The following is a 9062-nucleotide window of genomic DNA, read 5'->3' as shown; positions in this document are numbered from 1 at the left end:
TAAATTTGCACAGGCCCCATGTATGCATTAAATGAGAGATTATTCTTATTTGTTTTTTTTTATTCATAAAAATCGCTTTTAATTGAAGAGGACATACATCGATTTTGATTTTTTGGGGGGGCAGACTTATATCACTTGCTCCCATGAATGACATTTGTATAGTGATATTTTTTCCTAACACGATATGCTGACTCGTGCAAGACTATAATTAATTATATTTTCTCTGTTACAAGTTGGACAAGTATATTGAATGAAAACTGACCATTTCATTTTAATTCAAAACCATTTCGTGAAAAATGTTATGTATAAAAGAGAGAATGGCACAGTGCATTAGTTTTACCTCCAACATGGACGGTCCAAGATCCCTGACACTCCAAGCAATTATTCTAATTTTCATCTTCCGTAGTAGGCCTATTGTGTGTCTAGCCCAAGAAAGGGGAGGAGCTTCTTCCTGGAAGGAATGACGTGCACAATAAATCGAGAATATAAACACTCAAATGAAGCACTTTCATCGACACGTTTTTTTTAATGCTAAAAAAATACATGTGGCCAGGGCCAGCTCCCCCACCTCCTTTGCCCTTCAACTTGCTTGTCACATATCCTATAACATGTCTTGTCTAGTGGTTCTGGCTATATATATAAATATATATATATATATATATACTCTTTCAAACAGAGGATCATAGGTTTGCATCCCAGCATGATTCTTCTCGGTTAGAAAATTCACATTGGATTAGACCAAGGCAGATTGAATGGGAGCAGGATTACGGGGTGAGGAGAGCGTTCGGTATTGAAAAAGAGATCCATTTCCATAAAAAACAGCTCTATTGTTCCAGCTCATTACATTATTTTGCATTCCCGAATTATTTTCTTTCAGGATTCTATTTTTTATTTCATCTCTCAATTCTCTTCCTTCCATCCTTTCTTTCAACTCGGAAGCAGAATACTGAAATTGTGCTCGTGTATTTAATAAGTGCGCAACAAGCGTTGTTTATCAAACTTTGTAAATTTTTTAAATTGGGAGATATTATGAACTTAATTAGTTGTCTTTGAATTATTATTATCTACTCAGCTTAATGTTTGACCATAATTATAATAGGCCTATATATGTTGTTACAAACGATAAAGAAAATATCCATGGTATGTTATTTCTATTTTGACCAAAATGATCTTCTTTGTTCTTTTCAACACAATTGGTAGCACAATGGTGTTTGGTAGGATGTCAAAATGCCCCGGAATAGGTGCATCATTTCAACTCAAGATACAAAACTACCAAACATACTTTTCTTTCTTCCCTTTCCTTTTATACTAATGCAAAAAGACTTTTAATATTAAATAAAGAATTGCAGCTTTTGATGCTCCTTTACATTTCAAATAAATCTTGTTTTCATGGTAGATAAAGTCTCTCCATTTAAGTGGAATGTTTCTCATGTTCTTATCTGGCCTGTATCAATTAGAAGTCACCCGAAACCCATAATTGTATCTTACCTTTTCAAGAAAAGTGTTAGCTGGATTGAGATGCTGATCATTCTCATTATACATCTCAATCTGTCACTTATTATTGATCGTGAAACCTACCATAATTAGGATCGATAATTGACAAAGGAAAATCATATAATCAGTGTATTCAATTATACCATTTACTTTTAACCCTCATTTTAATTTATTTTAACTGAATAACAACATACTTGTAATTTTCCCTCCCTGATCTGGTGAAAGCACTTTCTACATACCACATTCTCTTTCTCCCAATCCACTGACTCTCTCTCATCAATCTACATTCCCTTCCTCATTATTTCCTTCTTCCTCTCAATATTTTGGAATCAATCTCATACTCAATCAATAAAACATTAAGATTGGAATAAGCTTTGAACATGAAATTGAAGCCGTTTATTTTCAGGCACCACATTTACACACAGAACAGGGACAAATACAGATGACGTGAAACAAAACCCAAAATCCTTTCTTCCAAGGAAGGTGACAAATGCTCGCAGAGGATAGTTGGAACTATAACAGTCCCTTAACTGAAACAAACACTCAGAAGTTTTTTTCATCCACCCAAAAGTTGATTAAAATATGAACTGACTAACTCTTGGTTAAAATGAAGAAAAAAATTGCATGCAAGTTTGTTTAACCAACAGTTGTTCAGTTTACATTTAAACCAACTCATACATTGGTTAAAACATTCTGAGTGTATGAACATCCTCTGGTTCTAGTAACTTCCATACCCATCTTATAACATGCTCATGATTTATTATTGTTATAGGCTACAGAGCGCTTTAAATATCCTTACACTCTTAATACAAAACTAGTTAGAATGACTATTAAAGGGTCAGCTGATTGAAACCATTAATTTAGTCATATTTGACTATTGTCTTGTCAATGTGCGTGTGAATAGGCCCAAAAGCATTACCGCATTAATGAGAATGATTCCTAAACTCTTTCCACAATGCACCCCAGACATATTAGTTGTAGTTTGTAGGCCATCTAAACTTGTTTGTGTTTACATCGAGAATAATTCAGAACTCTCAAAATACTCCAAACATATCTCTAATGCCATCAGCGCATGAATCTATATTCCGTACTTAATGCAATTTAAGCATGAAATAGCAAATCAATAGGGAAGGGAGGGAGAAATGAATTTAATAAAAATTTAATAGATATATCCCAGCTTAGCTTTAACACAAGCTGCTAGGAGCATTATTTTTAAACAAGGACTACAATAATTATTGTTTGATACTTTATGAACTTTAAATCACTTTAAATATAACTAGCATTTAAATGAAATTAATGGAAGAAATATATGATTTATAACGGTTACCTTATTTCACTACAATATAAAAATGCCTGTAAATCTGCAAATTAACCCATGAGTATTTGATATCAATATAGTCCTGTAAATACTAGCGTTTGAGATGCCAGTTATCTTCATTCTTTGTTTATGCTCAAAAACATGATTGAAAACACATTTGAAAATCAACAGAAGTCAATTTCAATAATCTATTATGCAATATGCATTAAAATTGCAAATATCACATTATGTGACTTGATTTTCAAATACCCTCATTCATCATTTACTTGGTCCAATAAATATTCACCTTCAGATCATAACATTACAATTAACATTCTGTAAAATACATGATTAATAAACACTAAAATCTGCAATGACATGGCAAGTTTAATCAAACATAGATCAAGTGAGTAGAATAAGTTACATTAAATGAGATGGAATTTCACATAACAATTCATACCATTAACCATAGTTATCAATCATATTCTTAGTTTATACATGCATATTTAATTAAATAGAGCAAAATAATTACCTCAAAATGTCTGTATTTGTTATTGCAGCAAGGTTTATACTGCTATAACGCATCTCAAATGCTACGATAAAAAAATCTTTGAAAAGTTAATAAGCAGCAACAAGTACAAAGTATCTCCTCATCTCAATCAAATACATCCATAGTTTATACCAATTAAAAATCCATTATCAATGCAATGGATTTTAACACTATGTGTTCATTGAAACCAATGGTGAAATCGAGGCAAACATTTTTGGAGGGGCACAAGTGTTGTGAGCAAGCAAGTAAAAACATTTTTTTTTAATGAAGTCAAAAATTTGTTATAGCTTTTCATATTATATTCAACAAATTATATCATATTTTACCCTTTACTTATTCTATTCTTTAGATTTTTTCCTTCATTTCCTTTTCTCCTTTGTCTTGGAACTTTTCCATGGATGCCATGCATGGACCCCCCCCATTTTAATAGAAACTAACGATTTTACCACAACAAAATAAATATTACAGATTTTGCACCCCCCCCCCGTACTGGATATGGCAAATGTAGATACCTAATGATGTTGACACATGACCTGTAATCAAATTTCCATGTTAACTCTCACCCTCTTCCTTTTATCATACAATTTCCCATGCAGACAGACATTCATGCCATGATATACAAGGAGACACAAAATAAGGAATGAATAAATGATTTAGTGGAATATTTATCAATGAAGTCATTAAGAAAAGGACTCATGAAGTGTCTTGTCATCGGTTGCCAAATTTACTCTCAACCATATTATTTTTCGCAAGGATTTCATTACCATATAACAATTGACAGTGTTCATTCCCCGATACTCATGGATTGTAAGGTATCCACAAACATTCCATCAAAGTGTCAGGAGTCACTCACAGGAGAGCATATTTACTGGTTGAAGATGATTTATGATAGAGCCACACTGGATTTTGATTGCAATTTCCTCAGCAGTCACCTATCCAACTCAGCCCATCTATTCTGACACTTAATAATGAGAAATCTAAGGACTGTTCACATCCAAACAAATTATAAAAGAAATCTTGATACATGATGAAGAACACTTCATTTCAGAACATGATATTAAATAAAGATGGCAATCACATATACTTAAATTTGTATTCACTGCATTTTGTTTCTTCCTTCTTCGACTGAGCAATATTGCAATTTGAGTTAATGTAATGTATGCAGAAGTTACATTTTACCTCATTTTTTTAATCAAGATCATTTATTCAATGGTACCTAGGGGGTGTTTCAAAAAAGCTGTTCGTAAATTAAGAGTGACTGGTGAACCTTTCTTATGTTCTAAATAATCACCAATGAACATTTAATGGTGTGTATAATTCTTAAAGGAGAATGAAACCTTTGGAACAAGATACCTTGTGTGAAAACAGAAAAATCAAAGAAACAGATCAACAAAAGTTTGAGAAAAAAATCAGACAAATAATGAGAAAGTTATGAGCATTTGAATATTGCGATCACTAATGCTATGGAGATCCTCAGATTGGGAATGCGACAAAAATGTGTGATGTCACTTGTGAACAACTCTCCCCATTACTTTAGTATATATTTCACTAAAATGACCTCTTTTATCACATCTATCAGTAGATCATGTGTTCTTTCTATAGGAGGGCATGTAATACAGATTTTTAAAGAATACATCAGGGATAAAGAGTTTGTATCACCACAAGAAAAAGCAGAAAGAGACATTTTGAGGGTATTTCATAGTCCATCAAAGGGAAAGTTATTCACATGTGACATCACACATCCTTGTCGCATTGCCAATTGGAGGATCTCCATAGCATTAGTGATTGCAATACTCATAACTTTCTCATTATTTGTCTGATTTTTCTCAAACTTTCTTTGTTCTTATTCTTTGATTTTTCTGTTCCGACACAAGCCTACTTATTCCAAAGGTTTCATTCCCCTTTAACTTGTGAACAGCTCTATGAAACGACCCCAGGTCGCTTTGACAAAAAGCAAGGTAACAAATCTGTAATTATTTCCCTGTAAAACAGAAAAATGAGTCTTTAACATACACAGACGCACTGCCAATGCATTAGCATGATATTTAACTTTTTATCAGAGTATTCATACTTATTGTCCAATACAATGAAAAATGATATGGACCAAAATTTGTTCTTGAATTGAAGTTCAGAGTAACAATCATATCTCAATGTTACAATGAAATATTTCATTACAATAAAAGAAATGGGTTACACTGTTACATTTTGGTATGTATTCACACACACACAAATCAATGTATAGTTATTACTGTTGTATGAACATAGGGCAAGACAATTACTCAATAACACATTAGAAGCAATGAAAAAATAACTTTGGAAAGGTGAATAACATTAAACACCATTTTCAGTAATGATGAATCTACAATAATGTTTTTTTTTCTTTATTCCAAAGGAAAAAGTCAAATATTAACAATATTTATTTTTATATTTACATTGTTTAAAATTTGCCTCAGGACTTTCAAAAGTATATTTTTGTTAATATAATACAAATGTTGCTGATAAAAATCCTTTTCTTTCCCCTTCATTTAAAAATTCAAAAAGATGGAATAACAAATGGTTCTTGAAGAAGCCATCATAAAAATTTCTACTCAAACCCTTTTCTTTAGCTCTTGTTAAAAAAAGAATGATTTGGGTATTAGAAGATAGCAAAGTAAGAATGCATTATTGTGATTAAACATGGCTGGAGATAGGTGAATGACTAATCCCCCAAAACAAAACAAAACAAAGTCCAATCCCCAAAATATGCAGACATTACGAATGGGGCTCCAATGACCAATTCTTACAATTCCCTTGGAACATGAAAAGTCATCATTAATCATAGCTTGCATATTGTTACGCAGGAAGTCATCAAAATATCACAGAAATCTTACTTGTAGAAGCATGGTTTCTCTTACTGCTGTGACGAAATCTTCTGATGTAACAAAAGATACATCAGTCATGGAACGCACATAGTTACAAGTAAAAAACAATAAAACGATACATCTTTTATAGAACATTCTCTATGAAATAAACACATAGTTTGAAAAAAAAATCTTTGCATACCAGTACTATGGTAATAATAAATAATATCTCAAATTGCAACAATCGTAGCATTTGTACAATTTCACATGGCAATAACATAATTATTGTATTTGGTACATCTTTTAACAGCTTGGATGCGAAGATCAAGGATTAGCATGATATTGAAGAAAGTGAAGTACACTATGTACAAATAGAAAAAAAAGTTGATGTATTGCTTAAAATGTACAGTCAGTATTTCAGCATGAGAGTTTCTTTTCCCGAACTCTTCTTCTGTTTTCTTAAAAGGAATCACTAACATAGGAAACATTACAGATAAATTGGGAAATAAAGACTAAACTTTTATTATCATTTGTAGGATTTTTTTTTATACTTTACCATCTTATTCATGTTCCTATAATTTGTGTTTTATCACATAGATAGAATTTGACATATTCATAAGTTTTAAGGAATCATAATCACAAGATTGTAATAATTTATTTAATCATCACTTTTTATATACTATCACTATTGCACAAAGCTGTTTATATCTGCAAGACAAATTGCTGTATGTAATATAGTTGTTAAGGGGGGTACAGTAATTATTCACTCATTATTCTCTTTTTTTCCCCCATGTGAGTTGCTTTGCCTCTGTTCCTTCTGCATTTGCCTATATTGCCTCTATATCCAAATCTAAAAGTATTGTTAAGAATTATTTGGACAATAATTATAGACAACCCTCAAATAATATGCTGTGTATTAGAATTTGGAAAGGAATTCAGTGAGAAAGGTTTACTTCAAAGTATGCAGATCAATTTTATGAGAGTTTTTTTTTTTTTTTTTGGGGGGGGGTGGGTCATTCAGGAAGGGGGGGAGGGGGGGGGGTGATCCAATCTCCATGGGTTGCTGTACATATTGCAAATTTCAGGGGGTGTTTGGTGTTATATTCAAATGCCAGGGAGGGAATCCAACACCCAAAGGTGTATTACTTTTACAACACAAATTACTAACAGTGCCATGTAATAAATTCAATATAACCCCTTCCAATAATGCAACAAGCTGCAGATAAATCATGCTTTTTCTGAAATACATGTCAAAAATAAAAAGTTTCAAATATGATACACTTTTTTTTCTTAATTTGCTGCAATCTCACATACTTTATCTGAATAATACTGATGCTCCAGACATTTACTGAAAATTTGATTACTAATTTACTGGCCAATTTAAAGATTAAAAATGCAGAGGTCAAAGAAACAGATCACTCAATCATAACAGCTGATTCAAACTGCATTACCATGATGTGAACCAAATCTCCAAATTTTCTAAAACATTTTTGGGAATAATCATGGTAAATGTATACCAGTAATGGAATGAAAAGGCTGGTTTTTATTTGGTAAAAACTTTTACCTAAATTTACAGAATCAAAGTTTATCATTATACAATAAAAATTGCACATTCAATAAGGAATCTTAACTGCAAATCTGTAGCATTCAGCACTAGACAATAATTAACAAATAAAGTAATTGAAACAAATCTGACAGGACCACTTCTCAGATTAAATTTTGCTCCTTTTTAACTATGGAAATATTATATTAATACATCATTTTTATTTAGTAATCTAAGGTTGTTACATTCTAGATATAGGGTTGCACAAAAAAAGAATAGGATTTTTTTCAAGTATTTTGCTAGTTTCACACACTACATGTATATTATAAGGATTTAGAATTAACCCTTGGCAGATTTTAATGACCAGCCAAACACTGGATTTAGAGTGAAATCTCTACAGATTTGAATAAATATGCTTGGATATTTGAATCTAAATCCTTGAAGTAAAGGTAAACCTTGGATACCTCTTCAACAGGGGAAGCAGAACGGATTTCAAAGGGGGAGGGTGACTGTGCATATTATACCACACTCAGATGGTCATTGATATGTTTTTGCACACAGTTTGGGAAAAAGTGGGGCAAAGCCCTCCCCCCCCGTGGCGGACCGTGACCCCGAGGAGACAAAGCATTGGGGGGGGGGGCACGGCATTGTTCACAAACAATGCAGTGCCCCCCATGCTTTGTCTCCTCCAGGTCACGGTCCGCTACTGCCCCCCCCCCCCCCCCCCCCCCGATCCATGGCCCCTGTCCAAAGGTGGGAGAGGGCCCATACAACCCTGACTGAGATATCCATTGATATTCAATCAACTTAAAACATCCGTGGAACTGTAGAATTGCCTTTCAGTGTTTCATGTTTGGATTTCAATATACACTTATTTGATAGAACACATCTGTGTTTAAATAAAATGTCTTGAAAACAAAGTTTCTCAGGAAAAAAATATCATTTACCTTTTTACATTAAGATCATTTCTTTACATCATTTTTATAAAATAACATTTCACAGCTCAATGAATATGAAATAAGAAAAAAAATCAGGCCATTCTATTGCAAGAAATTAATGGATTTGAGTTGGAAACAGAAAGTTGTATCCTGAAACTTAGTAGTTGTAGTTATATTCAGTAACACTGTATAAGAGGGTATAGTCAACCTACTATAGAAATTAATCCTGAGATTTAAGTTATAACATTGATACAAATTACAAAAGCAGCATAACATAAATACATTATACCATCATTGGTGTTTATGCAAAATAATCCAGACATTGATCAAAATTTGATTTCATCCATAATATGGAAATTATATCATTATTCATTCTCATTGTAATTCCTTAAATTCTTAC

Source organism: Lytechinus variegatus, chromosome 1 (genome assembly GCF_018143015.1).
Source record: "Lytechinus variegatus isolate NC3 chromosome 1, Lvar_3.0, whole genome shotgun sequence".
In the NCBI taxonomy this organism is placed as follows: Eukaryota; Metazoa; Echinodermata; class Echinoidea; order Temnopleuroida; family Toxopneustidae; genus Lytechinus; species Lytechinus variegatus.
Note: the sequence above shows the minus strand (reverse complement) of the source record.